This window comes from Eulemur rufifrons, chromosome 1 (assembly GCF_041146395.1).
Source record: "Eulemur rufifrons isolate Redbay chromosome 1, OSU_ERuf_1, whole genome shotgun sequence".
In the NCBI taxonomy this organism is placed as follows: Eukaryota; Metazoa; Chordata; class Mammalia; order Primates; family Lemuridae; genus Eulemur; species Eulemur rufifrons.
Window position 1 is genome coordinate 18093090 of NC_090983.1, and position 22168 is coordinate 18115257.

A 22168-nucleotide genomic window follows, 5' to 3' on the forward strand; every position below is an offset into this window, starting at 1 on the left:
TGTGGCCAGCCAAGGCTGGTGGGTGGGGTTGGAGGCGCTGCTGGTGTCCCAGAGGAACACTTTCTGGAAGGGAGGGAGCTTCCACCTGGGACGGTGGGGGCCCCTGGGAAGAGAGAGAAGCAGAAAGGCTGGAGGGATGGGTTTGACTCTGTGGCTGATGGGGGAGTATGCTCTGGTGTGGCCGGGGGTGGAGATGTCCCTGAGCTGGGCTGGGCGGCTGGTGGGGTCAGGAAAGCCTTGCTCAGCATGGGCTGAGTCACAGGCCTGAGCTGGCCCAAGACTGGATCCTGAGAGAAGGTCCCATGGTAAGGCCAGTGGCCAAGGTCACATCCAGGCTCCACCCAGTCTGCCTCCCAGCTTCTCCCCTAGCCCGGCTCCCAGCCCCCAGCACTTCAGACCAAACAGAAGCCCGAGTGTCAGAACCCTAGAGCCTCTTTTGGCTGCTCCAGGCCCTAATCTGTGCCTCAGCCTCTCCCTCTGGCTTCTGCTGAGAACCAGGTTGCCTCAAAACTGGAAGTAGGTGGGATGCCCTAGATCCCAGAGAAGGGAGCAGCTGGCTGTGGCCCTGGGCTGTGGCTGTTGAGGGTTTGGGATGAGGGGGGCTCCCCACTTCCCCCTTCCTGGTTCTCTAACCAGGGCCCCTAACCCACCTGCCTCAGTAGGTCCTGGGCAGCCAACAAGATCCAAGTCGGAGCAGAAATCAGCTCAGAAGACCCCTCACCCCACCCGTAGGACCTGTTGGGGGGGTGGTCATCAAATCCCTGGGTGGAGTCGCAGGGCCTCTGGGTCTAGTGGCAAGGCTGGGGACATTCCAGGCTTTGGGAACCTGATAGGAAATTTGATTCCTGGTAGTGGGAGGGAAATGCAAGTCTTGTGTGTGTGTGTGTGTGTCTGTGTATGTTTCATCTCATGCATATTAAGTTTGTGTTAGCATCTGTCCACATGCCCGGAGTCAGGCTGAACTCTGAGGGTCTCCCATGAAACTGTGTGTGTTTTGGTGGTCTGGGTCAGGGGGTCTCCTTGGCATGAGCATGTGTGAGGCTGTGTCTATGGGTGGGAGTGGTTCTGGGTGAGTGTGTGTGTTTGGGCATAAGTGTGTACGTGTGCGCGTGGGCCCTCTCCGGAACCCTGAATTGGGCCTGTGTCTGTGGGGTGGGGGAGTGAGTGTGATCTGTTCGGCCGGTGTTGTCTGCCTGCGTGGTGTGTGTGCAGGGGGAGACGGGCCCCCTTATTCCTGGCGGGGCTGGCGTGGGGCCTGGGTCCGGGCTACCTCTGCCCATGGCAGGAGTGCACTGGGGGAACCACTCCCCTTCTCTCCCCACCCTCCCGCGCCCCAGAAAGGCTCTGGCGCTGGGGGTCGGTGCCTCTCCGCCCGCGGGTCCGCAGTCCCGGGCGCTCCAGCTCCGCAGGCCCTGGGGAGCCGCGGCAGCCGCTCCCCTCCGCCCCCTCCCTCCCTCCGTCCCTCCTTCCCTCCGTCCCTCCTTCCCTCCCGAGCGCGGATTGCGGGCGGGGGTGGGAGGAGATTTCGCGGAGTTTCCATTTCATACCTCGCGGCTAAAACTTTCTTTCTGTGTCTCGCCCTCTTGCAGTCTGCAGCTTCTCCTGTCATCGGAAATGCCAGGCCAAGGTAAGGGGCCGCGGGCTGGCGGGTCCCTGGAGGACTCGGGACAGGCCTGGTTTGGGATCCCAGAGTGGAGCTGGGGCGCCGGCGGGGCGGGGGCGGCGCCCGGGTCGTCCCTCCTCCTCTCTTTGTTTATGCAAAGCGCCGGGGCCTGGGAGCGGGCGCAGGTCAAGGTGAAGGCGAAGGCCCAGGGCAGGGGAGGGGCGGGGCGCCATGGGGAGCGAGGGGGATGGGTGGGGGGCGCGGCGCGCCGAGGGGGCGGCTACTGTAGGTGGCCGGCGGGGACCCAGCTCTTGGGAGGGGGCAGGAGGAGCAGGGGGGGCTTTGAAGGTGTTTCTCCTAGTTCTCAATGGACAGTGGGGGGTATGGGTAGAGGGATACATTTCAATTATCCCGTGGGCCACGCAGAACTCCAGTTGGCCCTATTCCGCCAGCCTAGAAAAACTGTGTCCACAGCTGCAGGACCCTGAGGGCGGGAGAAGGGGTAAGTGGGGACAGTGGGGTTGTGGTGAGGAATGAGGCCTGAGGTCAGGATCCTGATGGGTCTGGAACCCTCTCAGACACTGTCCCATCCCCCTTCATAGATCAGGTTCCCTTTTGGTCCTCAGTTTCCCCCTCAGTGTTTCCTGTCTAGGCTTGGTGGGAGAGGGAAACTGAGGCACAAAGACTGAGGGATTGCGGGGTCCTGGTTGGCCAGGCTGGCAGCCCCTGCTGCATTCTCTCAGGCCTGGACCCAGAGTGTTAGGGCAGCTTCTTGGAAAACTTGGGGCGACTCCAGGATGGATTATGAGTTTGGGAAGGAAATTTTTCTGTCCAGTGGGCTCGGCTCTGCCTGGAGGTGGAAATGCCTTTCCTTACCTTTTCCTTGCAGCCAGTGTCTGCACCTTCTCCCATTTTTGCTGGTCCCTCCCTGCCCTTTCACCCTCTATTTTTGCTGTTCACCCTTGACCTTTCAGGAAAGAGTTCAGTGAATGGAAAGTGGAAGGAAGATGCTTCCAAAAGGAGCATTCAATGAGCATCTCACGCTCGCTCTGCTCCCTAATGGCTGGGTGGCCTTGGGCAAGCCATGCACCTCTCTGAGCCTCTGTTTCATCCTCAGGGAGATGGGACTAAGAAGCCTGCCTCATAAGGTCGTTATGAGGAGTAGATGAGACAGTGTGTGTGAGGTGCCCAGCCCAGTGCCTGGCACCCACTATGTGCTCAAAAACATTGTGATTGGTGATTGTCAACTGCGAGCACCAAGGGCCAAGTGTTACCTTGGGGCAGGGGTGCTGAGGTGATGGATCAGGCAGTTCTGGGCGGAATCCTCTTCCTCTTAGGAGCCCTTGCTTAAGCCTTGGGTCCCCACACCTTGCTGGAGGGCATCTCCCCACCTGTAGACTCCAGCTGGAAGTGCTCACCTAGCAGAGGTGCAGAGGGTCTGGCTTGCAGTAGGTGCATCTGTGTGGTGTTTTCTGCCCCTTCTGTTGTCTTTTGCTTTCCCGGCTCCCTCGGCCTTCTCTTCCCTGGGTGGAGAGTGGGCTTCTGCTTCTCCCTCCTCCTTCTGCTTATCTGGAGCAGAGTTTCCCCACCCTTAACCCCAGAACCTGCCAGTTTTCTTGCTCCTCCTCAGTCTACCCCACTTCCAGCCACCCGTTTCTGTGCCCGTTTCTCTTAATAGCAGTGAACATTTGAACGTGTCTGTACAGCACTTTAGGCCTTAGAAAGCATTTTGTGTGCATTAACAGATTTTATTCTTTTAAATCCACAAGAGCATAAAACATTGGCCAAAAGATCACGCTGTTTTACAGATGAGGAGATTGAGGCACCACAAGGTGGAGTGACGTCCCCAAGGTCTCTGGCCTTTATGCTGCCTTCTATTTGTCCCTCTCTGCCTCCTGACAGACACTTCTTGATCCTCACCTGCCTTCCTCCTTTTGCTTCCCATCTCTTGGCAGCAGCGGGATACGTTTAGAGAGGATGGGGGGAAGAACATCCTGGCAATGAAGGGCCTGAGTAGGGGGCCTGGGTGGCCCGGAGAGGCCCAGAAGGATGTGACAGAAGGTGGCCCCTTGTTGTGCAGCAGCCTCCTGCTTGGAGACAGGGGATGATAAACATGACTTTTGGGGGATGTAGCCTGCCTGACAAGTCTCACGTATGCTGGGGGCTCAGAATGCACCAGGACGCAGAAGTCCTGCGCTGCCCAGCCACGGAGGCCCGCCAAGAGGGGAGAGGGTGGACTGGCAGGGCAGGGGCCAGACAGACAGATGGGCTTTGTGTAGCATTTTCCTCTGTAGGAAACGGGACCCACTGGTGGTGAGTGCTCCACCCAGCTGGTGAGTCTGTCCCAGAAACCACAGCTTTTACTACTGCCTTGCCTTTTCCTCCTGCTGAGAAGGGCAACAGGAACCCCAGAGCCACGGCAGAGCTCTGCGTTCTGAATCTTATAGCCAGATCAACTTGGAAGTCATCTCGCCCATCCCCTGCTTCTAGGTGGCCTTCATCACATGAATATGTATTAAGCCGTTTCCATGGGCCAGACGCTATTCTGAGTGAACAGGATAGAGAAGGCCTTTGCCCTCATGGGACTTACATTTTAAGAGGGGAGAGAGGCACATGGTGGGCAAACTGGTTATGAAAGAAATGAACGAGAGTGCTGGGTTAGAGAGGGATTCAGCTGGTGTAGCCCCGGAAGAGTCCTCAGAGGAAGTGTGAGAGGTGGGACCCAAATGATGTGATATGGGACGTGAAGGAGGGGAAAGAGCACATGCAAAGGCCCTGAGGCAAGGGGAGCTTGTCATGCTTGAAAGAAGGGCCATGCTGCTAGAGTGAGCGCTAGAGAGTTGGGCCTGAGAGACCTGATCTATTTCCACTTTGAGAAGGCCACTCTGGCCTTGAGCAGAGACCAGGGTAGGAGCCAGGACATGGGCCAAGAGGCTGCTGATGCTGCCCACGTGAGAAAGGCTGGCGGCTTAGCCCATGGTGCTCGCGGAAAAGGCAGTGAGGAGGGGCCGGGTCTGGGATGCATTCTGTGGAGAGCCAGAGCCTTGTTGATGGATCAGATGCTGGGCAAGAGAGGGAGAGAACGGGCTCAAGGATGACTCCCAGGTTTTGGCCAGAGCAACTGGGTACACGTGGTTTTACTTACTGAGATGGATGAAGTGTGTGAGAAATTTCTAGGAAACCCGGCTCTAGCACTAGTGCTATGCTTGTCTCTTTTTCACTGTTCTTCTCCCACACACTGGGGGTTTCTTGCTGATGTTAATCCTCTCCAGTTTGGCCTGCTCTGGCCGCCCCTCAGTAAGTGGCTGGTTCTTAATGCCTTAACATGCCTCCTTCAGACTGATCCTGCAGCGTGAAGCCCTTTCTCGGACAGGAGCTGTGTTGTTTATACATAGTGGTATGATGTAACAAATGACCCTAAAATGTAGTAGGTTAAAGCAACAGCAAACGTTTATTATCTCATGATAATAAATGTTTTGGGGGGGGGGTCAAGACTTTGGGAGTGGCTTGGCTGGCTGGTTCTGGCCAGGGGCCCTGAAGGGGTTGCTGTCTTCTCAAGGCCTGACTGGGGCTGGAGGATCCTCTTCCAAGGTAGTTCTGCCATGTGGCTAGCAAGTTGGGGCTGACTGTTGGCAGGTGGCCTCAGTTTCTTGCCACATGGACCTCTCCACAGGGCTGCTTGAGTGTCTTCACAATATGGTGGCTGGTTTCTCCAAAGTGAGTGAATCAAGTGAAAGCAAAGCAGAAGCCACAATATCTTTTATATCCTAGTCTTCGGAGACACACTGTTATTTCTACAATATCCTGTTGGTTTTGCAGGTCAGCTGTAGTCAATATAGCAGAGCCTACAAAAGGAATTGAATACCAGGAGGCAAGAATTAATGGGACCATCTTGGAGGCTGACTAGCACAGAGGCCCAGAGACAGGTGGTGCTGACCTGGCTGCTGGGAAGCCATGGGAGCGGTGGGAAGGGCAGGGATATGGGAATCAGACACACCTGGGTTTGAACTCTACCCCTGCTGCCTTTCAGCTACATGAGCGGGGTTGTAGAGCAGTGGTTCCCAACCTTTTTGGCACCAGGAACTGCTTTTATGGAAGACAATTTTTTTCCGTGGACTAGGGGTGGGGGGAATAGTTTGGGGATGATTCAAGTGCATTACATTTATTGTGCAGTCAAACCTCTCTGCTAATGATGATCTGTATTTGCAGCTGCTCCCCAGTGCTCCCCAGCATCACCACCCCAGCTCCACCTCAGATCGTCAGGCATTAGAGTCTCATAAGGAGCACACAACCTAGATCCCTCGCATGCGCAGTTTACAGTCGGGTTCCTGCTCCTATGTGAATCTAATGCCACCGCTGATCTGACAGGGGGCAGAGCTTATGCAGTGATTCGAGTGATGGAGAGTGGCTGTAAATACAGAGGAAGCTTCTCATGCTTGCCTGCCACTCACCTCCTGCTGTGTGGCCCAGTTCCTAACAGGCCACAGACCAGTACTGGTCCACGGCCCGGGGTTGGGGACCATAGTTGTTGGGGATTAAATGCACATGGGTATGTAGTAGGCACCTTTCTCCTTTCTTGGAGTGACAGGTGAAGCCTGGGAAGGAGGCCAGATGCCCTGTGCCCAGCTCTTTGCCGCTTGGCTGTCCTGTCTGAGAGAAGGACGTCCGTGCTGGTGGAGGAGGGCCGCATGGTTGACGTTACCTATGTGTTGATTGCACAAAGCAAAGCTGAGAGCAAGATTGCACCCAGCTTTCAGAATACTGCCTGGCCCATAGTAGGGGTGCCACTAAGGAAATAGAAAGGTGGAATAAAGGAATGTCAAGAAATAAACGCTTCCTATTTAGGGAGAGGCTGAGGGGGTAGATGAGAGCAGGAAAGAAGCAGCAGCAAAATCGCTTTTTAATTCCCCTCCAAAAAGCCTTCCTGCCACCTGACGCAGAGGGCACTCCAACCCAAATAATCCTAGTCATATCCCTTCGTCTAATTGGGGTATAACTCACACACTGCCAAGCATTCAAAACCCAAATGTACATCTTGATAAACTCGTACATATACATGATCCAGGTGAAGATCTAGAACATTCCCAGCAGCCCAGAAGCAGCCCTTACGCTACCCTCCAAGTCGATATTCCCCAAAGGTAATTGCTATCCTTCCTAGTATCATCAGAGATTGGTTTTGCCTGTTGTTGAAATTCATATAAATTGAATCACACAGTATGTTTGCTTTTGTGTCTGGCTTATTTCACTCAACATTTGTCTGGAAGGCTCATCCGTGTTTTTGCGGGTTGCAGTGGCTCATTCTTTTTTATTGCTATGTTGTATTCCATTATGTGCAGTAACCACAATTCATTTATCCATTCCACTGCTGATTGCCGTTTGGGCTCTTTCCAGCTTAGGAACAGACCTGCTGTGAACACGTAATCACCTTTGTCTACACAGAACTTTGTAATCCACAAGCATTTTCACTCATCTTTGCAGTTCTGTGAGGTGGGCAAGGCACGTGGTGGCCCCGTTTTACACATCCAACACTGAGGCTGGTGAGGGTAGCCAGCTTGGCTAGTGGCACCTTGGCACAGGGGCCTTCTGTGTGATCCTGGTGCTGCCCTGGGATAAATGGGTGGGGAGCAGGTGGGAAGGGAGGAGAGAACTAGCATGAGCCAGCGAGACGGCGCTAGAGAGGAGAGCCTGGTTCAGGTACTGGAATCTCACTGAAGTTCATGGAAACCCCCCTCTCCACCTGTCCCCTACATCTCCTGGAGGAAGCAAATCCTCAGCCTCCCTTGGTTCCCACCCTCACCCCTCACTGGGGTCCTTATCTGTCCCCAGTTGTTTCTCTCCTGTTGAGGATTGAAAATGAATGGCCCAGGATTTGTCTTCCGCTTCTATCTTAGCACATGCGCCGTGCGTGAGTGTGTGTGTGTGTGTGTGTGTGTGTATACATAGAGATTTTCCTCTGTTTTGCTCTTCTCCTTTATCCCCGCTAAATGACTCTGCAACCTCCAGGTACCTCTTACTTACATGTTTGTTACTTTAAGTAAACTTTTAATTTTAGAGTAGTTTCAGATGTACAGAAAAGTTGCAAAGACAGTACAGAGAGTTCCTGAGTGGCAGGCACCCAGTTTCCCCTAATACTCGGGTACATTTTTGAGAAATGCTTTCCTCACCCCTCATTTGCCCCTTGTTTTGAAATAGCAGTTCCAGCTGACAACGGCGGCTCCTTCCAGCCAGCTGCGCTGTGTCCGCTCCAGGTCAGACGAGAGTGGAATGAAAGGGCCAGGCAGCTGCAGGGCAGGCAGCTCACCGGGCTCAGCCTGGGCGGCTCTTCCTCGCCCCCGGCTCCCTTCCCTGGCTCTCCTCTGCCCACTTCCCAGGCGCTGGCACTTCCCTGTCGCAAGTACCAGCTGGGGTGGAGGGAAGAGGCGGGTCTCCTCCCCTGTACCAAAAGTGCTTAAATCTCATCCTTTAAGCTTGAAAGGAAAGGAAATCCCGTAATTAACCCCCACCTTTCAGTCACATGGCACATCACCTTTCCCCGCTAGTCTCCCGTAAACACACCTGCAGCCTTCCTTAACAGTTGGGTTGGTGGCTTGTGTTCTCCTGCTGCCAGGAATTGCTGGGTGGGAGGAGGTTCATGGCCTCAGGACTTGTTGATGGCCCTGAGCCTAGTGGAATGTTTAGGATCTTTGGCCATGGAAATCAGACTTTTGAGTTCAAATCCCAGCCACACCAATAACTGGCTCTGTGACCTCAGGCAAATCACTGAACCTCTCTGAGCCCCGGTTTCCTCATCTGTAACACGGTGATTCCAGTAGGAGCTGTCTTGTAGAGTTTGGATGAGCACTGGGAATGGTAACCTAGTTAAAATGGTAAGCTCAAAATTAAGTGGTCAAAAAGTTGCTACTATTTATTATTTTTTGTTCCTCCTGCCTTCTCCTATTTCATAAAAGATGGAGAAAATCTGAGAGACCAACAAAGTTTGCTGAGGGTGGTCGTGTCAAGACTAGATACTTGTATGTGTTTTCCCTTCTCTTCTCTCTCTCCACTATCAAGGAAAAGTGAGGGGAATTATGTAGGCGAATATGGTATGTCGTTTGCTGGTTTGCCTGTCTCATGGCACCTGTGACCTCTAGCAGTGGTTTGAGAGTTTGTCTGCAAATTAGAATCACTTGGGTGCTTTAAAAAGCCTGATGCCTGGGTCCTTTACCCTGGAAATCCTGATTTAATTAGTTTGGGGTATGAACTGGGCATTGGGATTTTTAAAAGTGGTAACCAGTGGTGGGAATGTAAAATAGTATAACCACTCTGGAGACAGTTTGGCCATTTCTTATACAGTCCAGCACACACGTGCCGTACAACCCAGCTGTTCCAGTCCAAAGGTATTTGCTCAAGAGAAGTAAAAGCATGTCTACAAAAAGGCTGCAAACAAATATTCATAGCAGCTTTATTCACAATAGCCCCAAATTGGAAAGAACCCAAATAATTAACAACAGGTGAATGGATAAAGAAATTTCAATGTCATAATACAGTGGGACATTACTCAGCAACACAAAGGAATGAACTATTGTCATGCACAACAGTGCGATGGATCTCACAAACATTGTGCTCAATGAAAGAAGCCAGACACCAAAGAGCACGTGCTGGATGATTGCATTTTTACAAAAATCTAGAAAAGGTGAAACCCTAGTGACCAAGAGCAGATTAGTAGTTACCTGGAATTGGGGGTGGTGGCCAAAGGGGCATGCAGGAACTTTCTTGGGGGGACGGAAATGGTCTCTGTCTCCATCGTGGTAGTTTTCCAGGTGTATGCACCTTGAGCTCTGTCTTAAAAGAGATGCATTTTATTGTATGTACATTATATCTTAATAGGGTTTATTTAAATAAAACTTCCCACATGCGTCTCCTTTGCAAGCCACATTTGAGGACCGCTGGTCTATAGCTTCTGGAGATCGGTCTCTGGCCTTGTTCTTTTGGTCAGAACCGGGCACAATGCCAGGAACTTTATTTTTTTTTTTAATTTTTTTATTTTTTTTGAGAAAGAGTCTCACTCTGTTGCCCAGGCTAGAGTGAGTGCCGTGGCGTCAGCCTAGCTCACAGCAACCTCAAACTCCTGGACTCAAGCAATCTTTCTGCCTCAGCCTCCCGAGTAGCTGGGACTACAGGCATGCGCCACCATGTCCGGCTAATTTTTTCTATATATATATTTTAGTTGGCCAGATAATTTCTTTCTATGTTTAGTAGAGACAGGTCTTGCTCTTGCTCAGGCTGGTCTCGAACCCCTGACCTCGAGCAATCCTCCCGCCTCGGCCTCCCAAAGTGCTAGGATTATAGGCGTGAGCCACCGCGCCCGGCCACCAGGAACTTTAAATCACAGTGCTTTCTGGGGCTGAGGGCTTCCTTGACTTTTTTTTTTTTTTTTTTTGGTAACAACTTTATTGGGGCATAATTCACATACCATACAAAAACCTATTTAAAGTGTACAATTCAACGATTTTTTGTATATTCACAGAGTTGTGTGACCATCGCCACAGTCAATTTTAGAACATTTTCATCACCTTGGAAAGCAACTCTGTGCTCTTTAGCTAGCACCTCTCAATATCTCTCTCTCTCTCTCTCTCTCTCTCGCCTCAGGCCCAAGCAAGCCCTAACCTTTCTGTCCTGGTATATTTGCTGATTCTGGAGATTTTACATATATGGTCTTCATGACTGGCTTTTTTCACTTGGTATTATGTTTGCAAGGCACATCTGTATTGTAGCTTCATTCTGTTTAATGGCAGAGTAATATCCCACTGTATGAGCATAGCACGTTTTCTTAATCCATTCATCGGTTGGGAGGCTTTGGGGTTGTTTCCACTTTTTGGCTATTATGGCTGATGCTGCCACGAGTATTCCTGCACAGGTTTTTGTGTGGACCTATGTTTTCATTTCTCTTGGGTGTAGATACTTAGGAGTGGAGTTGTAGGGTCATATGGTAATTCTATGTTTAACTTTTTGAGGAACTGCAGGACTCTTTTACAAAATAGCTTATATTAGTATTCTAGGGCTGCCCTAAGAAAGTACCATAAACTTGGTGAATTAACACAACAGAACCTCATTTTCTCACAGTTCTGGAGGCTAGAAGTCCAAAGTCAAGGTGCAGCAGGGCCATGCTCTCTACATCCCAGCAGGGGATCCTTTCTTGCCTCTTCCTGCCTTTTAGTGGTTTGCAGGCCATCTTCCCATCTTTAGGGTCTGTTGGCTCGTGGACGCATTGCTCTAATCCGTCTGCAGATGGTGTTCTCCTGTGCCTTCACGTCATCTCCCTCTGTGTCTGTGTCTGTGTCCAGATTTTTATAAGGACACATCACATTGGATTGGGGCCAGCCCTAATGACCTCATTTTAGCTTGCTTACGTCCGTAAAGTCCTTATTTCAAATAAGGTCACATTCTGAGGTACTGGGGGTGAGGACTTCAACATATGTTTTTGAGGGAAACAATTCAACCCATAATAGCTGCACCATTTTACATTCTCACCAGCAACACACGGAGGTTCCAATTTCTCCACGTCCTTGTCAACACTTGTTATTATCTGATTTTTTGATTACAGCCATCCTAGTGGTATCTCATTGTGGTTTTGATTTGATTTCCCCAATGACTAATGATCTTGAGTGTCTGTTTCTGTGCTTATTGGTCTTTTGTATATCTTCTTTGGAGAAATGTCTATTCAGATTCCTTTGCCCATTTAAAAAAATAGGATTGTCTTTTATTATTGAGTTATAAGAGTTGTTTATATGTTCAGGATCTAAATCCCTTATCAAATATATGATTTGAAATATTTTTTTTCATTCCGTGGCTTGCTGTTTTGCTTTGAAGCACAAAATTTCAAATCTTGATGCAGTCCAATTTATCTGTTTTTTCTTTATAGTCTTGTGCTTTTGGTGTCATATCTATAGAAGAATTCATTGCCAAATCCCAGGTCATGAAGTTTTCTCCCCTATGTTTTCTTTTGAGAGTTTTATAGTTCTGGCTCTTACATTTAGGTCTTTCTTCCATTTTGAATTTATTTTTACACATGGTGTGAGGTAGTAAGGTAAATGTTGTCTTTTGTATGTGGTCGTCCAGTTGTTCCAGCACCATTTGTTGAAAAGACTGTTCTTTCTCCACTGAATGGTCTTGGTACCCTTGTCAAAAATCAGTTGACCATAGATGTAAGGATTTATTTTGGACACTCAGTTCTATTCCGTGGACCGATATGTCTGTCCTTATACCAGTACCACGCTATTTTGATTACTGTTGTTTTGTAGTAAGTTTCAAAATTGGAAAGTACAAGTCCTCCGGCTTGGTTCTTTTTCAAGGTTGTTTTTACTTTTCTGGGTCCCTTGAGGGAATTTTAGGATCAGCCTGTCAATTTCTACAAAGAAGCCAGCTGGGATTCTGATAGGCCTTGTGTTGAATCTGTAGGTCAGTTTGGGGAGTATTTATTTCCTTCTTAAGAACACTGAGTCTTCTCACGAGCATGAGATTTCTTTCCATTTATTTGTATCTCCTTTACTCTCTTTCAACAATATTTTGTAGTTTTCATAGAATAAGTTTTGTGTTTTTTTGTTAAGTGTATTATCTTACATTTTGATGCTATTTAAAATGGGAGTGTTTTCTTAATTTTATTTTCAGATTATTCATTGCCAGTGTATAGAAATATAATTGATTTTTGTATATTGATGATCTGTCCTGAGACCTTGGTGAACTCATTTGTTAGTTCTGTAATAATAATTTTTTGATGGATTCCTTAAGGTCTTCTACATACAAGATGATGTCATCTGTGAATAGTTTTACTTCTTCCTTTCCAACCTGGATGCTTTTTATCTCATTTTTTTTGGCCTGATTGTCCTGCCTAGAACCTCCAGTCAATGTGGGCTGTAAGCGTCAGGAGGAGGAATCTCTGTCTTAGTCCTGATCTTAGGGGGGCACCATCCAACCTTTCACCACCAACCATGATGATGCCCTCGATCAGCGTGAGGAAGTTTTTTCTCTATTCCTTGCTTGTGGAGTGCTTTTTAAATCATGACAATGGTGCTGATTTTATCAAATTCTTTTAAAGATGACTGTGTGGTTTCTGTTTTTTTTATTCTATTGATAGAGCATATTACATCAGTTGATTTTCAGATATGACAACAACCTTGCATTCCTGGGATACATCCATTGATCAAGGTGTATCATTCTTATTATTGTATGTTTCTGAATTCACTTTGCTAGTATTTTGTTGAGGATTTTTGCATTTATATTCATAAGAAATATTGGTCTGTGGTTTTCTTTTTCATGTAATGTCTTTTTCTGGTTTTGGCCTCATAGAATGAATCGGGAAGTGCTTATTTCTCTTCTACTTTTGGCAAGAGTTTTTGAAGAACTGATTTTGATTCTTCTTTAAGTGTTTGGTGGAATTCACCTGTGAAGCCATCTGGGCCTGGGCTTTTCTTTGTGGATAGTTTTTTGATTGCTAAATCAATCTGTTTATTTTTTATAGGCCTATTTGGATTTATTTTATCTTCTTGAGTCAGTTTTGGCAACTTGAATCTTTCTGGGAATTTGTCCATTTTATCTTAGTTATCTAATTTAGTCATAGTATTACTTCCCAGTTCTTTTTGTTTCTGTAAATCCAGTAGTAATGTCCCCTCTTTCATTTCTGATTCTAGTAATTTGAGTATTCTTTCTTTTTTCTTGGTCAGTCTAGCTAAAGGTTCATCAATTTTTTGACTTTTTCAAAGACCTTACTATTTCCTTCCTATTACAGGGTTTTTCATTGTAATAGCTTTGCTGATAGTCACTATTTATTGTGTCCTTTGCATGGTGGTTACTTGACACACGTGTCATTTAACTCTTGAAACACCAGAACAATGTGATTGGCCACACTGTCGAATGAGGCCATGGAGGTGCAACCTTGCTCCAGTCACGTGGCTAGCGGGCAGTGGAGTGGGGTTCCAGCTCAGGTCTGAGTGTCTAGCTCCAAAGCCTGATGGATTTCACTATAGCAGGGGACCTCTCCTGCTCCACTTTGGCCCCTGTCCTCCAAGGCTGAGACCCCATCATCATTTTCTGACTTCATTGTCACTAAGCAGAAGAGGGTCACTGTCCCCTTACACTGTTCACTGTCAGCAGGTCTCAGCATAGCCTAGTGAGCCTGTTAAGCATATTCCTGCCCACTCAAGTTTGGCTCAGTGGGTTTGGGGTTGGACCTAAGGATCTGCATTATCCTCTAATATCACCAGTGATTCTGATGCTGGGGTCCCCTGACAGCACGTAGTTTGCCCCTGGAAACTCCTGATTACCTCTGCTGGACACAGGCCCCAAGGAGGTTGCTGCTTCTTCTGGTCTGTGGGTGCTCCTGGCTTTGGCTTTGCCTGGGGTGGGAGTCAAGGATGAGGCGGGTCTTGGGTGGGAAGCTATTTCTTCTCTGCTTTATAAAAATTTGCAAAACCTTGCTCCCTGCCCCATCTTCCTAAAGTTCTCTGTGAGGTCCTAGAGTATAGGACAAATGTTTGAGGGCTAATGAGTAGGCCTGAAGTGTGTCTGTCACACACACCATGCACACCCTGCTCCCCGCTGGCAGGGCAGGGCAGGGCTGGGGGAGAAAATGACACTGAGATGTGACTGGCTTCTCATTTTCCTGGAATGTAGCTCCCAAAAGGTCTCATATTTTTCAGCATTTCTGACTCAGGGGCTGTGTAAACATCACACAAGCGTTTGCTGCATTTGAGAGACTGCAGGAGCTCGAGAGGGGGAGGGTGGGAACCCAGAGTAGAGAGGAGGGCAAATGGAAGATGGAGAATTGAGAGGGAGGAAGCAGAGGAAAATCCTGGGGTCCTGGTGGAACAGGGCTTGTGGTAAAATATGCTGGAGGGAACGAAGGCCACGAGAGTCCAGGAAAGTTCCATGAAGCCTGTGAGGGATCTAGGGAGGGCTGGGTCTGTGGTGAGAGGCAGAGGACAGAGTGGCCAGTGCAGGTTAGGAGCCCTGTCGGTGGGGTGGGAGGGGGCCCCTGGTCCACGCCAGCCTCCCTGGCTGCTTCTACGTTTCAGCATAGAGGTGTGCTGTGCCCGCTGGAGCTGGCTAAACAGGGAGAGTGAGGCCTTTGCTGGTGGGCCTCCCCCTCCCAGAGCACGGTGAGCCTGGCAGCAGGGAGTTGCAGCCCTGCCTGCTGGGGCACCACCTTTGGCCGAGAGAGCTTGCCGGTGCAGAGGGAAGGCCCGAGATGCTGTCCGTGAACCCAGAATTCTCTCCTGCTGGGCTCTCCTGGAGGCCAAGACTCAGCCTCTTGCCCTCTGAGCCTCCCAAGCCACTGACCTAGCCCCACTTCCAGAGCCCGGGTAACGTGAGCAGTGGCCTGGTGGAGCTGGAGCTGCTCTGGCCTCTGGCTCGGGTGGATCCTGACTCTGCTTTTGACCTGAGCTGTGTTATGCCAGGCAAGTCACTTGCCCTCCAAAATTGGGTCTCCCCAGCTGTGTAAAAATGGTGGCATTGATATCTTGTAATATCATGCTGACCTTGCAAGGTTGGTGTGCGGATTAGAGAAAACGGAGGTAAAATCCTGGCATGTGATAGGCTCTTGCTCAATAGATAACTCTTGTTCTATTATTCTGAGGTCCAGGATAATAAAGAGCTAAGTGCCCCAGAAATAACAAACAGCTAAGTGCCCCAGAAATCCTCCAGCTGGCAGGCTGGGGCAGCTCTGCAGAATGACCAAGGCCCAGGCCCCCATACCCTGTCCCCTTTGCTGCTCTGCCTGCGGCTACCCGCTGGCCTTGTGTCCTCCCCGGGCAGTTCTTTCTCCCTGCTCCGCCCCACCCAGAACATATGAGGCCTGTGATCCCTCCTTCTGGGGGTTCTGGCCCCTGGCTGATGAGTGATCTGGCCAACTGTCCCCCACAGTGGGCAGGCAGGGGGCATGTTAGCAGGGGGCCATTAGGAGGAGAGGGGTGTGTGTGTCCCGGAGCGCAACGGAGTACAGAGCAAGTCACAGATTAATCCCCTGGCCTGTTTCCTCTGGCACTGGCCTGGGGCACCCAAGCGAGGGCGTCCAGAGGTGTCTGGGTTCAGACCGGGTTCTGTTTGAGGAAGCAGGGGAGGAAGGTCACTTGTGGGTCACATGTGGTTGGAGGAGCAGCAGGAGAGCCCCGGTGCCCGGTCCTCTGCGGGGACTCACACTGTCTTGGATTCCACATCAGTGCACAGCTTCCAAAGCTCCTATATCCTTGCAGATACAAGATCTATTTAATCTAATCCTCACAGCAACACTACCAGACAGGTATTAATATAATCGCTGGGGCACAGTGGAGGAAGCCGGCCCAGACGGCAGAGCAGGGTGCTCACACAGGCCAGTGTGGGGTGGGACCAGGACCAGGGACTCGAACCCACACTTAGGAAGAGGCTTGAGGAGAGAGTCTGAGCTGACCCCCAAGCCTGACTTTTCCTCTTCACCACTGATTATCTGTCTCTGACATTGGGCAAGTTGCGTAGCTTGTTTGTGACTTGAGTCCTTGATCTATAAAAGTCATAAACAGCCTCTGCCTCATGAGATGATTGTGAGAATTAAATGCATTAATGCATGCAAAGTGCTTAGAGCAAGAGACAAATACCAGCAATTATCATCGTCACTCCCCTGCCAATGGAGTCTCAGGACAGAGGCTGCAGTTGGATTGGGTGGAGGAAGTCAGTGCAGCTGGCTTGTCATGTTCCGCTTTACTGAGGCCTCCTGAACCTCCAGGGAAGACAGTTGGAACTGTCTCCACTGGCCTGGGTTGTCTTGTGAGGTGGTGAGCTCACAGCAGCTGTCTTGTGCTGTGAGGAGGAAGGTTGGACTGGAGGCAGTCGAGGTCTCTTTTGTTCTAAGATTTGGGGGTTTGGGAGTCAGAGCTGATTTGTTTCCTGGGCCCCCCTTCCTCCCCTCCACTTCCTTACAGCTGAGGGGCTTTGGACTGTTTTCTGAAGTGCCCTGGTTCTCAGTTCCATCATCTGTAACCTGGGGACTGCAGGGTGTGACGAGGGTTAAATGAGCTAGGCATGGAGAGAGTGCTTTTTACCTCCTGGTGCGCTGTGGGGGCCAGTGATGGGTGACAGCTGTGGTTGTGGTGGTGGCCTCGGGCTTTTGTTGTCAGATGCTGAGTCTGGCTGTCCCCAGGTGATGAGCCAGAGCTGGAGTAACTGTGCCACTTCTCCCTGGGCCAGGGCAGTCTGCACTCTTCCTTCTCCGCCCTCTTGGTCGAGCATCCCTTGTCTCGTTCCCTGGGGCATCTGGCACCTTTTCAGGACAAACCCCTCTTCCTACCAAGGACCTAATTCTTTAACTGTCCTCTGGCTCCTGTTCTGACCCTGACCTGTGTCTTCCTTAGGAACCCAAGTTTCTTTTTTTTTTTTTTTTTTATATATACTTTTTATTTTGAGATGATGAAACTTATAGAAACTTTGCAAAAATAGTACAGAAAGTTTGCATATACCTTTCACCCAAGTCCTCATGTTGGCAGCTTATATAACCACGCAGAGTTGTTGAAACCAGGGCCTTCACCTTGATCGGACGCTGTGCATAATCTGCAGGCTGTGGTAGAATGTGGCCAGTTTCCCCACTGCTGCCCTTCTCCTGACCTGGGGTCCAGTCCGGGAGCCCACGGTGCGTTCAGTCCCAAGTCTCCCGAGTCTCCTCCTATCTGGGACGGTTTCTCCATCCTTCTTTGTTTCTCATGACTTTGGCACTTTTGAAGAGTGCTGCTCAGTTATTTGGAAGAACATCTCTCAGTCTGGGTCTGTTTGATTTTCTGTTTCCGTCATTCCTTCTACATTTAGTAATTGGAATTTTACTGTAAAGAAGTGCCCCTTATCCTTATTTATTTATCCAGTTATTTATCTACGTCAGTGTGGACACCTAGACGTTTGCTTCATTCTGTGGGTTAGAATCCAATGCGGTCCTTTTTCCCTTTGGTCACATTAGCCTGGAGCGCCTTGCTTTGGTAGGACCGTGGTTCTTGACCTGTCCTGTCTGCTGTCTCTGGCAGTCAGGGCTCTCTGGAGAAATAGAGCCCATAGGATGTATATATATATATTAAGAGATTTATTGGAAGGACTTGGCTCACGGGGGCCTGGCGAATGTGAAATGTTTAGTGCAGGCCGGCGGGCTGGGAACTCAGGTGGGGGTTGATGCTGCGGGTGCTTGAGGCCAATTTCTTCTCCAGGATGCCTGTCTCTGTTTTTGCTCGGAAGGCCTTCCTTCAACCGGTTAGGTGATGCCCACCCACACTGTGGAGGGTGATCGCCTTTGCTTGTCATTGACCGTGGATGTTAACCACAGCTACAGAAAAACTCCACACAACACCTTGATGTGTGTTTGATTAAATTACTGGGTGCTATAGCCTGGTCAAGGTGACACAGAGCCAACCATTACACCCACCAATAGTTAGTCTCTAGGAAACATGAAAAGTCATTTCCTGTGTCAGCAGGGGGGTTGGGTGCAGAGTATAGAGGCTCTGTTAGGCTGATGTAGGATTTGACCTTTGATTCCTGCCCTCTGTCAGAATTTGGGCAAATCCCTCCTTTCATTTGTAAAGTGGGAGAGTCTTTGTTCTGGGGTCTGGGGGTGGTGTTCAGAAGGATTTTAAATGCCTGCGTTTGAAGCCAGAGTGGGAATGCCACTCCACAGGTTGTGGCTTTAGGTACTTGGAAGGGACAGCCTGTAGTTTTCGTTCCTTCTGGGGACCTGGGATGCCCTTCCCTTCCGGGAGAGGCTAAGGTGGTGTTGGCCACAGCAGTTCCCCTTTCTAGTCCGATCAGTTTGGAAGAGGGTAATCAGAGAGACCAAAGTGGGTTAACCACAGAGCACAGGCAGGAATTGCGGCTACAGGGTGTGTGTGTGTGTGCGTGTGTGTGTTTGTGTATGTGTGTGTGAGAGAGGGAGGGAGACATATCCTGAGATGGCGGTGGGGAATATTAGAGATACAGGAGAACTTCTGGGGTTTGAACCAGGGAGGGGGCCAAAGCCATGGAGCAAGGCTCCCTAATTGGGCAGAGCTCCCTGAAGTTCTGTAAGCTCCTGGGGAAAAGGACTGGAAGAGGCCAGGCTTTCCTAGGATTTGGGAAGGGGATGTGGAAGCTAGGGAGAAAGAGGCCTTCATGCAAGAAGAAAACCCTAAATGTATCCTAAAGTCCTCTCTTACGGCGGGGCCTGGGCATCCTGCCACCTCCCTGTGTGTCAGCTGTCCTTGGTCTTTCCATGAGAGGAAACCAAGGTCTAGGTTGGTTTGAGCTTCAGTAGGGGAGCTGGTAGCAGACAATCAGTAAGGGTAACCAGGTGATTGTCTTGGTCTTCCCAGCGGACAACCTGGGAAGAAACAGGTTGAAATCACAGCTACAGGGGACTGGGTTTGTCTTAAGGAGGTGCCTTCTGGTGGTGGTGAGCCAGGAAGGGCCCAGGCACTGAAGGAGCAGCTGGACCCCCTTCACTGGGATCTCAAGGATAGAAATGATTGTGTCGGGCAGGGGAGGCCTGAGCCTTCCTGCACAGTGGGGTGTGTCTGGGGGAGCAGATGGGGAACTGAGTGGCCTGGCCCTGGAGTCCCGTCCTGGGGTCCTGCCTGCCCTGCACAGACCTGGGGAAAACAGTGAGGGCTGCTCATGCCTGCTTAAGACCACATCTGTTCTCACGCCCCGTCCCCTGCATCTACCCCTGGGAGCCCAGCTGGAATTTTACCAACCCAGTATGGGAATGTAGGTTATTCATGCCTCTTGGGAGCTCTAGTTAGTAGTCTGAATGTGTTTGATTGATAAAATGGGGAAATGAGTGTAATTTCTCAAAATGTGAGGTTCACAGGTACATCAGTAATAAAAAGGTCCATTCATTGTCCATCAGAGCCTGAAACAGGTCTGAAGACAGAGGGGCTAGGCTAGCCCCCTGGAAAGGCTGCCTGCTTCCCCCGCAGCAGGGACCAGGAGATGGGACTAGTGTCAGTGAGCATCCTTGGACAGCAAGCTGGACCAGCTCTGGCCTCAGTTTCCTCATCTGTAAGATGGAGAGAATGCAAATCATACCCTGCTTGCTGGGTTGCTGTGAAGAGCTTTGCAAATGGTGTACGTTGTGGGGTGGACACTGTTCCCGGCTGGGGTGATGAGTGGGGGGCACCTTTGTGTGAAGCTGGCACTCCTCCTGCCCACCACTCACGAGGTGAGTTGGAGGAGGGACTGGGGGTCTCCCAGGACCCTAGAGCAGGGCTGCGTGAGGGGCCACGCAGTGGTGCCCTCCACAGTGCTCCTCCAGGCTCTCTGCGGTGGCTTCTCCTCCCCCGCCGCCTTCCCATCTCTCTGCGCACGTGAGGCCGATGATAAACACCCTGCCAGCTCCGAATAGGGCCTGACCTCAGCGGCCAGGCATCTCCCCTCGCCCCCACCCGCCCAGCCTCGGGCCGCATTCCTGGAGAGGCCAAGGCCCCAGCTCCCAATTGCCCCTCTTGCCTTCCACCCTCGGGGGCGTCCGTCTCCCCCTCGTGTCCATTGGCTGCTGCCCACCCTGCCACTTCCGTCCGTCCAGTCTGCTCAGAACCTTCAGCGCTGTAGGCCTGAGTGTGGGTCTCGGATGGGATTGTCCATAATAATAATAATGGGAGTAATAAGAAGAATAGTAGTTATGATTTACTGAGCAATTAGGCACCAGGTTCCATGCTAAGCACTTTACGTGGGTTGTGTCAAAAAATTCTCAAAACAGCTTCATGATGAAGCTGCTATTACTATTCCAGTTTAGCAGGAACAGAGAGGGTCAGGTGGGGAGGAGGGGGAACCTGAGGCTCAGAGAGGTCAAGCTGCGTGCCCTGCACCCACCGCTGAGCAAGGGGCGAAGCCAGCCGCCCATGCTGTCCATGTCCCAGTGTCCCCTCCCCACATGGCGCAGCACTTGATTCCCTGCAGCCTGTCTCAACCCAGGACATGGGACCCCGGTCCTGAGAGAAGACGCACGAATGGGAGGCAAGACTCATTTAGGGGCCTGGGGCTCCCTGCCAGGGAGGGTGGTGTGGGATCTCCTGGGTGCTGAGGGCTTTGCAGAAGTTCTGTGTCCCTCATCCTTCCATGCGCAGTTTCCTAGAGGTGTGAGGTTGGAACCCGGGCGAGCAGGCAGCCTTTGCAGGGTGCTGGCCTAGCCCCTGGCCCCTGTTTCAGGCTCTGACGGACAATGAATGGACCCTTTTATTACTGTTTGCTCTGTGCACCTCACATTTTGAGAAATTACACTCATTTCCCCATTTTATCAATCAAACACATTCAGATTACTGACGAAAACTCCCAGGAGGTGTGAATAACCTACACGCCCATACTGAGTTGGTACAACTCCAGCCCAAAGCACAGAAGTGAGATGTTGTGAAATTTTGACTGAGGCTCACTGCCTTCCATTCCTACCTTCTGGTTCCTCTCCTGGTCTAACCTCCATTCAGCATGCTGCTGTCTTCCCTTCCTTCCCTGTTCTGTGTGATGAGTGTCCAGGTTCCTCAAACCTGTCATGCAGCCCAGGCCCTCCCGCCTTTCTCTCCCTCCTTTCCCTCTCGCGGGTGGCATCATTCTTGCCTTCTTTTCCAAGTCTTCCACGCCTCAGCTGTCCACGGGCCTCTGCCCCTGCCGGCCTGGCTGCCGGCCTGCCAGGTGCATCAGGTGTGGGCTCCCTTCCTGTCGGACCTGTCATTGTCACCGTCCTATGCTATTGCTCACGCTGTTTTTTAAGGAAACAGCTTGCTTTTTAAAAAACCTTTTATTCATTCTAAGTGACAGAATTTATGGGGTTGATCTACAATGATATATTTTTTATTTTTTCTGAATACATAAATATTAAAATTGTTGAGCCGTGTTTCCAACATCTTGCTTATCACACTTGAGGAAATGTGGGGTCAGGTGAACTTCTCCTCCCTCCATGTTTGTGTGCGCATCAGTTCTTTATTCCGGGAGGTTTTAGAGCTGCACAGAAGCAGCAAGAACAGTATACGAACTCCCCTGTACCCACTGCTGCTTCAACAACCGTCCGCTTTTGCTGTTTTTGTTTCTTCTGTTCCCCCTCACTCCTCCTCCCCTTCTTTTTTTTTTTTTTTATTTGCTAGAGTGTTTTTAAAGCAAATCCCAGACATTATATCATTTCACTTTAAATACTTCAGTATGTATCATTAACAGATAAGGACTTTTTATTTTAACATTACCATAATACCATTATCACGGTTAACATACTTAGTAATAATTTCTTAGGTCAGCTACTAGCCCGTCCTGTGTTCAGTTTTCTCTGATTGTCTCAAACACGTCTTGTTATGGTTGTTTGTTTGAATCAGGCGGATGAACTTGGAAACCAGGCTCTATCTAGCCTCTGTCTGTTTCTGTAGTAATCACGTGTCGTCGACATACAGCTTCACCTCGTTTTTTCACCCATCAGCTGGTGATGCACGCTCACTCTTTCTGGTGGGTCTCATTTCACAGTTTCTGTCCCTCTCTCCCCCCTCTGCCTTCCCTCCAGGCTCCCAGCTGGTGAAATTGGGAGCCCAGTATCCGGCCCCCTCCCATCTTCAGCCTCGGCCTGCCAGTCCACCG

General features: G+C 50.3%; 1 protein-coding gene across 3 annotated transcripts in view; it reads left to right on the forward strand.

Moving 5' to 3' along the window:
- The first annotated feature begins 1602 nt into the window (after window positions 1-1602).
- The window catches only part of TNS1 (tensin 1), a 167018-nt gene continuing 146452 nt past the window's right edge, over window positions 1603-22168 (forward strand). For 2 of the 3 annotated variants that reach the window (XM_069480934.1, XM_069480923.1), the window contains exon 1: window positions 1604-1627. The gene's annotated coding sequence lies outside the window, so the exon portion shown is untranslated. Of the gene's footprint in view, window positions 1628-22168 lie in introns of all 3 variants that reach the window. The other variant, XM_069480915.1, reaches the window with a different exon arrangement.